Here is a 12,004-nt window from a genome sequence, read left to right as displayed (position 1 = left end):
TGATCTTTAGGGTCCCTTCCAACCAAAATCATTCTGAGATTCTGTGATTCTGCCCATCAGACTCCACAGATTTAAGTTGTGAAGGTGATTTATCCATCTGGGATCCACGAGGTCTTAATGTTGAAGAGCCTCTCTTCAGCTGGGTTCACTGCTGTACCCAAAAATCTATATTCTCTGTTTCTCCTGAGCCACAGAGTTCTATTTAAATTGGGTGGATGGCTGTGTGAAGACAGATGCTGCTCTTCTTGTGTACTCCTGAAAATGAAGTTCTCCATTCCTGTAATATAGTGCTTAAAATCCAACTCAGTTGCACAAAAACAGCTCGGAGGTAGAAACTGCCTAAATCATGCATTGCAAATTCCCTATTACATTAGTGGGGGGGAAATCCTTTCACGTTACCTCTCTCAAGCTGCTTTAATCACTTTAAATCGCTTCAAATGACTGTTATCAGTCATTTCTTTTCCCCTGATAAGTGCTTCTTCTCCTGAAACCTTACTACTTTCTACTACTGAGACTTTTTCAGCCTGCACTTGGAACAGAACTTACTTCCCCCAGTATAATTTTCATTTTAACCTTTCCTCAATGGTCTAGAAATAATAGATTGCTAAGATTACTTTAATAGATTGGAAATATAAACCTCATAGAGATAACAACCAGACAGTGTTACAACTCAATGGTAGGGAAAAGAATAGCAAATCTTAAAAGTTACTGAACTAAGACTTATGTTTTAAGGTTGCTGAAATGCTGGGTGTTGTTACAGCTCTGTAAATAAGTAACATTACCTGGAGTTATGGTTCCATGTGCTGTTCAAAATCCTCTGCTCTGGAATTGCTTTCTTCAATGGTAAATTGGAGAGCACTGATTACTGATGGGGGAAAACAAGTAATTTTCAATATTTCCCCACAGTCTTTTCAATGTTTAAGGCACCTAGGTGATCTCTCTATAACCTTCTGGGCACTGGAGGAGCTTTCAGCTGAAATCTTCAGGCTAATTTTGTGCCTTCATCATTTGGAGTGGTGAATGTAAAACACTGCAACTTGCAGCTTTGGAAACGATCAGAAACTCTTTGTGAAACTGTGGAAGTAAGGGGAGTTTTCTTACCTTTGTAGTGTCCAAAGGACTGTTTCTTATGGGACATTTTCTAGAGAATTGCTGGTTTTAATTCATAACACCTTGTGTGACCAGGTCCCTGCCCATGCTGTCTGTGGTAGGATCTTAGCAAGCTGATTGATTTTCAGGGAATCACAGAATGGTTTGGGTTGGAGGGGAACTTAAAGATCATCTTGTTCCACCCCCTGCCACGGGCAGGGACTCCTTCCACTAGACCAGGTTGCTCCAAACCCCGTCCAACCTGGCTTTGAATGTTCCCAAGGAGACAGGACAGCCACAGCTCCTCTGGGCAACCCAATGGATTTCTAATGGGCCATTTGTGGTGCAAAATACCTTCTAAAAATACTTGGCAATTTCAGGGCTTGGGGCTGAAACCACGTGCTGTTCAAAGATTCCCTCTGAGTCGTGATTTTCACTGTTGCAACCAACAGCTACAAAGGCCCACTAACAGCCTCCCATACTTAGAATCTCTGTATTTATCTCCATGCCATTTATTTTTAGCCTGCTTTTCTCAGATGCTTGCAGGGAGATACTGTATTGTGCTCACTGTGCTTTCCTTATTTATCAGTCCTGGAAGAGTGGAAAATATCACTTCATTCAGTTTATGTACTCCTCCCACATAAATGCTTTAGCATGGATATACTAAAGTTTCTTTCAGTTTCCACGTGATATCTAAGACAAACTATTTCCAAATTTTCTCGTCTCCAGCAGCAGTTTTCAAATGTTACTTTCCAGCTCGGGGAAATAGCATTGGTCTAAAGAGAATTTAAAAAGAAACATGCTTTATTTTAAATATATTTACTTCAAATTTTTCAAGAATCTACAAATCTAAGGTCGTTAACGACTATTTCTTCCAAACTTCCTTCCTGATACAAGATTAAAAACAATATTGCACTAATTAACCTCACAGGAACTACCTGGGAAGCACAGACTAGTTGTGCACAGCTTTTAAAGCAATCTTTTTAAAACAGCCATGCCAGAATTGTTGTTTGTGAGGGCGTGTTCCCACTTTCCTGTCTCTCTTCTCCGTGGATGTCAAGTGCAAAAAAGGTTCTCAGTGGCATATTTGTTCATTTTACACCCAAAAAGAACCTCATATGAGATTTTTTCGTGGTCCTAGAAGAGACAGCAACCAGTGTGGGATGACTGAGAGCTGGGGCTTCCCAATCCCATCGGGACCCCCGTGCCATGGGTACTTCCCTACGTTGCTGAGCAGCTGCAGAGCTCACCCACGCAGGTGGGGTTGCAGCAGCTCCCCAGCAAATATTTGGGATGATTCAAATCAGCTCCAAAAACAAGCTGCTGTATCGTGGGTTGACCTCGACAGAAACAAACTGTGAGTGGATGTATTATGCACACACCACGTGGCATTAACTCAGCACAGATGTGACAGAGGGAGGGGAGTTCTGCGGTATGTTTTCTGGACATCCTCGAGTTAATTAAAATGTCACCGAGACATTTATAGTGAATCACTTTTTTTTGAAGTGAATCGCTTTTTTTTGAAGTGAGTTCTGATTTGGTGGGCTCAAATCCTTTCCAGGAGAATGCTTAGCTGTCACCTGTGCCACTCCATCCTCTGTTTGGGATCAGCTGCTGACTAGAGCTCACCAGACCAGCGGGCTGCTGTGGTGGAACCAGACATGGGCCCAACAACCAGTCTTTGTGCCAACTCATCTTCAAGGCTGAAGGAGAGCTGCCAATGCTTCTGCATGGTGAAAATGCTTCCCAGCTGTAAATCCCACAATCCCAGCTACCTGCACAGACAGATCTGATGACATCTGCTTGACAAATCCAACACGCTGGGTATCTCATGCTTGACAAGTTTAGAGATGCATTTGCAGCTTGTGATAATGGAAGGCTGTCAGTCAAAACTCTCCTACGTCTTTCACTCACATCAAATACTTGACTTTATCATAAATAATAGGGAATTAATTGCCTCTCTGATGTGATCTACTTCAAATTTGCCCCAGAAATGTCACTGTGCCCTGGCATGCCTCTAGTCCTCATAACATTTATTTTAAACTTGTCCTTAGTGCACAGAATCTACAAGCAGTGTAAATAGACTCTCCAGTAAGTAAATTCTAGTTCAAGTAAGAAAAAATTATGTCTTGGGGCAGGATCCACCCACTCGCTGAGCTGCTCTTGAAACATCATTCTCATCAAGTTCTGGCACATAATGCAAATCCCTGTACGGTAGTTGCAGGATATCAGGCAGTGAGGCTACACAAACATTGGCAAGATTCCTCTTTTTCCTTCCACTGTGTTTACCTCAGACATAAAATTCAATGCCTCTTAGCCTGCAGTGGAGTATTGGAAACATGTAAAAGGTAACAGAGCCTCCCATTGCGCCCTTCTCGGCTAGAGGAGAGAGATGGAAGAGTTTCCACTCTCATCACTGTTCTCCTGCTTCTCCCTCAGCTCCAGGGATCAATATCCTGCTGCAGAGGCTGTTTTAAGGAGTCACAGGGTCCAGTCACAGATGAATGTGTGTTATCCAACAAGTCCAACAGCAGCTGAATGTGCATCACTCAGTGACAGTATGTGAACCTCACGGGGGATGAACTGTGCTGCCTCTGATCACACCATGCCCCAGACAGTGGAGGTGAAGACCATGAGGCCAAAATTCAGGCTGTCTCTTGTTGGAGCTGTGAACTTGTGGACTCATTGGGAAACCTGCCATTAATTCCCACCTTGGGCCTGCTGGCCCCTTTTGAAAAGTGCTGCTCTGTTGCTCGGCTTGGGCTGACTCCACAAGCACACTGATGCCCAGAGGAGTTCTGCAATGCCGTGGGTGATCGCTGCACAACATTCCATCACCATGCTGTCAGTTTTGGGGGCTGGAACTAGATAATCTTTAAGGGCCCCTTCCAACCCAAGCCTTTCTATGATTCTATGTTTTATCCAGAAGTAATATTTTCTCATTGAGAAAAGAGCCGTGGCTGCCTGGTTTGCATTTGAGAGGGCTGGCAGAAATGGAGCTGTTGATCTTCCTTCCCTAAATACATTGTTCGTGTGATTTAAATGAAATATGTGAGCTGCATTTGAAACATTTCTCCACTTCTGCAGTGTGTCAAAGCTTGCCATCGTACATCAGTGAATATTAAATCACCACATTCTCATTTATATGTAAACTCCAAAATGCTGATGGAGTCAAGTACTGTTATGTGTTTGTATTTGAAGATCTAATTTTACACTGTGTATTATTTTATAGTTATCAGGCTGGATTCTGTAGTCTTGATTCTACTGCCATTAAGAGAATACTGTGGAAGAATAATGGATTTTGCAGTTGTTTGATGGGTGGAATGAGAATGTCCTGCCCAAACCAAAGCTGCATATGGTCTCCAACCATTTGTAAACATTTACCTTGTTTACTTCCAATAACAATGCAATTATATTTTTATAAAGGAAATTCTTTCAGAACAAAAACCAACGAGCATTTTTGCTCAAATGTTGGTTTTGAAATCAGCTGAGCTTTGTTTCCAAACAAGCAAATCTGTAGGTAATTTGACTTAAAATTAGCAAGCAATAAATCTGGTTTTTTGATCAGAAGTACTTTTGTGTGGACCATCCAGACAAGCAGTGGATTTGTCCTCAAGTCTGCTCTTGTACAGGCAGTAAACACCCATCCTACTCGCAGGGGTGAGCCAAATCAGCTGAAGACTTGTTCACACTGGTACTTAAAATGCAACCTTTTCCCGTCTTTTGGTGGTTCAAGAAGCCTGGGAAGTTTTATTTCTCTGTCCAGGGGCAGAAAGCAGAGCTCTCCCATGTGCCACAACACAGGGCATTGCTGGGGGGGAACCTACACAGCTCGATTTGCTTGTGGTTAAACACTAAATATGAGGCACATCCCTGACCAAGACACTTTGTACCCACCAAAAGCAGCACAAAGAGGATGAAAGCCTTTGGCTGAAGCCTGGAGTCTGGCTGAGGTGCAGACAGATTCATCTCTTTTCCCCATTGTGTGAAATGCACTGATTTTTTCCATATTTTACACCGCAGAGCTACGGATTTTCTGCTACCTTTTATTTCTGTCGGTGTCTTTGTGCTGGAATTAGTGCCTGATACACGGGGTGGGAACTGATCCACAGAGAGGAAAGCTGTTGGGTATCTTCACAGACCAAATCCCAAAAGCTCTTGGTGTTTTGGTTTAAGGCTCTACAAAACTGTTTGTGGGTCCATTTGGCAAAGAATGTGTGTCTGCAGAATTAACAGCTCTTGAAATTAATTTGTGAGAGGGACAGAGATGCAGCTTTGCCATCAGCCCCTCAGTCCTGGATGCCATAACATGAAGGACCAGGCCAGGAGCTGCTGGTGATTTATGTCACTGGGGCTGCCTCAAGCAATAAATCCGGGTGTCTCCCAGCACCTGCGTGGGTGAGGAGTCAGGGATTGAGGAGCTTCTTTCCCTGTATAAAAGGGAACCTACATGGATTTAAAGGTGGAAGGGCTTTTGTGATACTTTCCACATTCCAATGGTGGATTTTCATATAATCTCATTTTTCAGCTGAGATGGAAAGCCTTCCTCTTCAGATAAATCCACTCCAGTTAAGTAAAGCTGGAAGCCTTTCTCTTCTCTTCTGCCTGATTTTAATACCTCTAATTTATCAGTTGCAGACCTGTAACTAAGTCACGCTGTAGTTTCTCTACGATCTAGACAAAATTCAAATGTTGAGAGTTTGAGGAATGTTGTCTTTAAAAAGAACAGAATTTAGGTCCTGCCTTAAAATATTTGGGTTTGGGATGTATAAAACAATGACATAAATCATAATTCTTTGTAATTTTGTAAGACAACACGCCCTTGGCTTGTCTGGCATGGGAGACTCACACCTCTTTCTGGGTTGCTTTGCTTTGGGGCAGCTGGAGGATGTGAGCCACTGCCATGCAAAGTGAGTGTGAAAAACATGCACAATCCTTTTGTCATCTCTGTGAGTCATTCCAGCCTTCTTTTCTTTCCCTTCCTGCATCCCAGAAAAATGGGAGAAGGCTGGGTTCCAACCAGACAAGCACCAGCCGGCGCAGGAGCAGGATGGCAAGCCCAGCGTGCCCATGGGCACGTGTGCAGCAGGTTAGGGAACAGGACCTGCTGAAATCAAGCACAGGGAAGAGGAAAAAGATCTAGGGAGCTCAGGGCAAGGGCTGGGATTCCCTCTCCAGAAGTGGCTAGCAAAAAAAAATGTAATTGCAAGCTGAAACCCTCTTGGTTTCGGTGCTGTTTATAGAAGCCTTAGTTATGGATGTTTGTTTTAAGATGCTGTTCCTGTGGCAGGGAACGATTAATCCATTCCAGTTGCTGTGGATAAGGAGCTGTTTTCAGAGCCAGTGATGCTGTGCAATCCCCACAGGCTCTCTGGGGTTGCTGGAGGAGCATCCCCAGCACCAGCCAAGCCAGTTCTCATATCCTGGACCTTTACTCCAGCTGTGAGGAGCCTCAAGCACTGCAATGCACTTCCATAGGGTGTAACACATGAAGAAAGTTGCTTTGATGTTCCTATTCTGGTGAATTAAACATCACAAAGGCACCACTAATGTTTGTCTTTTTTTATGGAATCATAGAATCATGGAGTAGTTTGGGTTAGAAGGGACCTGAAAGACCAGCTTCCTCCCATTAGGCACCAACAACTTCCCTTTGACCAGGTCTCTCAGAGCCTCATGGGTTTTTTTCCTGGATGGTTTCTTAGAATCTCCAGGTGTAGAAATGTCCTACCTCAGCCTCCCTAGCCTTGCATGCTCCTTCTACACTACCTGGCTGAGAGCAGTTTCCCTCCTGCCAGAACATTACTGGAGGCCCTGTGTGATCCTGAAAAGGACTGTGCTCTCTGCTCTTCTTGTAAATTTTGAGAATGCAACTCTAAAACTCTCTGTAAAGTTTTAATAACAGAAAAATGATGTTTCTTAAATAGATTGTCCCAGAGGAAAGCAGAGCTGACAAGTTATTTTCCTTGTCTAGTGGTCTAGGACTGCTTGTCATAACCAGCTGTGCACAGCAGATCCTGCACCAACACTTACAGATTAGCTTGCATTAGGACTTCAGGTTTTATCTTCTGCCTTGTTGCCCTGGATGACTTTTGGGTTTTGTTGTTGCAGAAATAGTTCATCACCTTGATCTCAGCCATGTCAATGGCTGCCAAATGCAGTGGTGCAGGTTCTGTCATGCCCACCCTTCCTCCGAGAAAAATGTCCCCATGGCAGAGGGCACTCCCATCTTTAACACTTCCAGCTGGCATCACCAACAGGAGACAGACCTTTTCCCAGGTTTTTTGAGGGAGCCTGGTGTGGCCCAGTTCCATGTCGTGTGTGATGGACCTGGAGCAACACAGCTGAAAAACCCATCTCCTCATGCAGCAGCTAAATTAAAAACCAAACAGAAGAAAGACACATTACTTCTGTGTCTGTGAGCACTCCTTATTTCAGTGAATATAATCATGTTGAAAAAAGAGATTTTTATTTATACTCAACCCATCTGTACTCAGAGCAAAATTTACCTGCTACCTGAAAAGTCTGAGGTGTTGAAGAGAGAGAAGTGCTTGTTGTCACTTGCTGGGCATGTTAAAGAAGTGTTTTATCTGAAACTTATAAACAAAACTATAAGAAAACCTAAAAAAGGCATGTTTCTTTGGAACCAGTGTGTGAGCCTCAGCCCAGACACACCTGGCATCTGCAAGGCTGAGTTAGAAGATAAAAACAACCCATTTTGGGGCGTTTAATGCCATCAGTTTCCAAAGTCACCCAAAACCAGCTGGGCTTTTCCCTACTAGTCCCGCACGTGCCTTTCAATACTTTGGAAAACTGCTGATTTCAAACAGAAGAACTTTTAATTCAAGAATATCCCTAGTGGTCTCCTCACTGGGGCAAAGCTAAGATAGACTGACAGCTTTCTTCTGCATGGCACAGGAGGAGGATGGGTGTAGGAGATGATCTTGGAAATTAAATCAGCTTCACAGATCAGAGACTGCTGTGCAGCTCAACTGAGCCAGGCAGGGATCCATGTAGCCCACGTTTTTTTTCTCCTTTCATATGCAAGATAAGGCTTTCTCCTTTGTATTAAAACCATTTCAAATTCAACTGCTTTTCTCACCTTTCCATGTGTCCCACCTTCCTCAGGAAAGAAGTGCACTGTTAAACATCATTGGTAGAAAGAGACAGGGAGCAGTTTGCAGGGGCTTAGACACTCTCTCTTGCTCTGTTTCTATCAGATTAAATATTTTTTCTCTTTCCATTCTCTTTCTGCATCTCAAATCCTGGGGTCAGTTTTGGGCCCCTAACTGCAAGACAGATGTTTAGGGGCTGGAGCATGTCCAGGGAAGGGAACAGAGCTGGAGAAGGGTCTGGAGCACCAGGATTGGCTGAAGGAGCTGGGGGGGCTCAGCCTGGAGAAAAGGAGGCTCAGGGGGCACCTTCTCACTCTCTGCAACTCCCTGACAGGAGGGGGGAGCTGGGAGAGGGTCAGGCTCTGCTCCCAGGGAACAAGGGACAGGATGAGAGGAAACAGCCTCAAGTTGTGCCAGGGGAAGTTTAGTTTGGATATTAGAGAAAATTTCTTGGAAAAGGCATTGGGACAGGCATTGGAACAGGCTGTCCAGGGCCGTGGTGGAGTCCCTGTCCCCGGAGGGATTTAAAAGGTGTGGATGTGACACTCTGGGACATGGTTTAGCAGTGGCCTTGGCAATGCTGGATTAACAGTTGAACTCAACGATCCCAGAGGTCTTTCCTGACCTAAACAACTCCATGATTCTACACAAGCTTTTCAAAACTCTCACCACACTGAATGATGTGCTGAATGGCTCTGGAAAGCAATTCTCTTGCTCCTGCACTCCTCAGTGGTTTCTGTGCTAAATAGTGCTGTTTGCTGCTCTGTAACAATTCCTTGTACAGCACATCATGTCTAACTGTACCCTCCCTTGAGCAGTGTCAGGCCACATTGTCCCTCACCTTAATTCTCCTCACTCATCACAAAGTCCAGCTGCTGGATCACACCCAACTTCAGCTACATTTCTCTCTTTTTCAGCCTTTCTGATGCCCCCAGCTCAGTCAAAGGGCATTATTTTTAGGTGTGGTCATTACACACTTAAAAACTCTAATTTCTACTGTTTAGTATTATGCTTTTGAATCTACCTCCCAATACCAGATTGCCTCATCTGAGCCCCACCTCTCTTCTACATCATGATTCCACAGCCTGAAACTCAAACTCTCCTCTAAAGGCTGATTACTCTTCTGGTTTATTTTGTTGACATCTGAAAGACTTTCACCCCTTGTAAATTAGATTGACTCAGTGTCCTTGTTCTACAGTAACCCCAGGTAAAAACAAACAAACAAACAAACAAACAAACAAAAAACAAAAAAAACCAAACAAACAAAAAAAACAAACCAAACCAAAACAAAACAAAAAACAACCAAAAAAAAACCCACACCAAAACCAAAGAAAGAAGGATGAAATACTTTGTGAAGACTGTGAGTGAATGAGTGAATAACATAATTCTGAAGCAAATCCACCTCCTCTCCCTTGGCTTTGGAATAGCTTTATGTGCATACGGATGACTTGACACAGGAGGTACATCTGTTCACTGAAGTGTGTGACTGCTTTCTGTGCAGCTTCAAACACAAATCACATTTTACCCTCATATAACTCAAATCACCCTGCAAAGCAGCAGACCCATATGATTCTATGACTCTACATCTGCTGGTTTGCCACTGATCCTAATTTATTCTCCAAGCTTTCTGCAGACAGGAGGGCTGAGAGCTGTGCTCACTCCCAGCTGCAGCACCAAGCAGGGCTCCACACTTCTGAGTTCAGCAGCAGCACTTAAACTTACCCACACAGGACTTCCAAACCTTCCCCTCTCTGTTCATTAGCTATTCTTCTACAGAAGGAACTATCTGACTACACACTGAATTTAAAAAAAATTAAGTCACTTTCAGGTTACTTGTAGAAAGAAACAAAACTGAGAAATTGTGAGTTACTTGAGGGAATATGTCAAATAGAAAGCATTTTCCTGTTTTCTAAGCTCTCTGACATCATTGGTAAGTGGGATCTTGCATCCTTAATTGGCCATAACTTTTTCTTCTTGTAGAAAATGGGGTGTTTAATGTAATGCTCATTTTTTTCCTGAAAATCTTCTTTGGGATGTAGCAATGAATGTTAATGTATGCAAGTCCATTACTGAGTATGGTAATGAAGAAGTCGTGGCCAATGGTTAAGCTTAAATTAAGCACGCTTCAGAAAACAAACACAACTCCTCCAGAATTCCTATTCAACATTTGTAATGGAATAAACCTCCTAATAAAATGTTTTCCCTGAGAAGTAATAAATTCTGAAAACATGACTGTGTTTACTTAGACCTTTTGTAATGAAAACGCTTTTCTCAGACAGGAAAACTCGTTATGAGAAAACTCAGTAAATACAATTATGTAACTGCTTTCTTGAGGCTTTTACAAACCTGTGCTGCTGCAAATGCTCAGCAGGCCAGTGCATACAGCCCCAGTTCCACATACACATGTGTGGAACTCAGAGAAAATGTTTCTCAAGCATGGAAAACACACATGCACTTTTCTCCTTCTGTATCTCATTTATATAATAAAAATTACTCCAAGCCCTCAGAAGAGATCTGAAAAGAACTGATTCATTTTTCACTAAAGCAAGTTTGTGCATGCTATAAATCTTCTGAAGTGAAACGTAACAAATTTCCACTTGCTACCTCTTGAGAAATGCTTTTTATTAAAAGCATTAAAAATAAAAATGCCATTTTTGCTCTATTTATTTATTTGATGGAGGAAATCAATTGATTCAAATTTACGATTTAATATGGGGAAAATGCATCAAGTATCATTACAATTGATTTTTTTTTTAAGTAGATGCTGACCACCTAAGTGCCCTTGTTGCCTCCAGAATTAATATCCAACATGCATCTCACACACACCCCTGAGCTGATGTGAGATGTTTTACCAATGTGTGTTGGTGTCACACCTTCAGTGCAGTGCTCAGCACTAAATTTTAGTGATTTTTCACAGCTTGACTCCTACAACGGCGCTTCCACCTCCTCTGCTGCTGCCCCTCATCCCACGGGGTGTTCCAGAAAGCTCAGAGGGCACAAAACTATCCCAGTGTGCCTTCACAAGGATGCTCAGGCACCTCTGCCGAGCCTTGAAGTTTAGCTCAGGGTAATGCAAACCTTTAGGTGTTTTGGGGATACTTCCTTTGGAAACAGAAAAGTTGGGATAACAAGAGCTCTCCCAGCGCTCCCCAGCCCTGGATTCACTGCTGTGCTCTGGTCAGTGATGTGAAGCAGCACACACAACTGACAGCTTTGCTCTAAGCCAAGCTTAGGGCTGCTTTGCATTACCAGCACTGAGCAAAACAGCTGGAGAGCACCACTGACTTTGATCCCAAACTATAGAAGAAATCCTGATTATTGAGCTGCCGTGATCCCAGACAATCAGATACTGCTTTAAATGCAGAAGAAAGCACCTCTCAAGGAGGCTTTGCCCTTCCTTTGCCAAGGCAGAGGAATCAAAGCTCAGCAGTGACATTTATGCAGCAAACACAAGGAGCAGCCCCCTTGGTGCACCACTGTCCCCTCAGCTCAAAGGCTTCCCAGGATTTGTCACCACATCCCTGAGCTCCGTGTCACGACAAGCTGGAGATCAAAGCATGGGCAATATGGGAAGGCATCGCCCCAGCTCAGAGATATCCAGGCCAGCAGGACTCACGAGGTGGCAGAGGGTGGGTTTTGGAGGAGCCCCCCAGAGGCTGTGACAGCCAAGGAGTGATGCTGGAGCCCTTCTACACTCATTAGTGGAGTGAAAACAAAGCTCACCCGTCCCTCTGAGTGCTCCAGGTGCAGCTGCTGTCAGTTGGTTTCACAGAATCACAGAATATTCTGAGTTGCAAGGGACC

Source organism: Manacus vitellinus, unplaced genomic scaffold (genome assembly GCF_001715985.3).
Source record: "Manacus vitellinus isolate BGI_N305 unplaced genomic scaffold, ASM171598v3 scaffold_40_pilon, whole genome shotgun sequence".
NCBI lineage: Eukaryota > Metazoa > Chordata > Aves > Passeriformes > Pipridae > Manacus > Manacus vitellinus.
Note: the sequence above shows the minus strand (reverse complement) of the source record.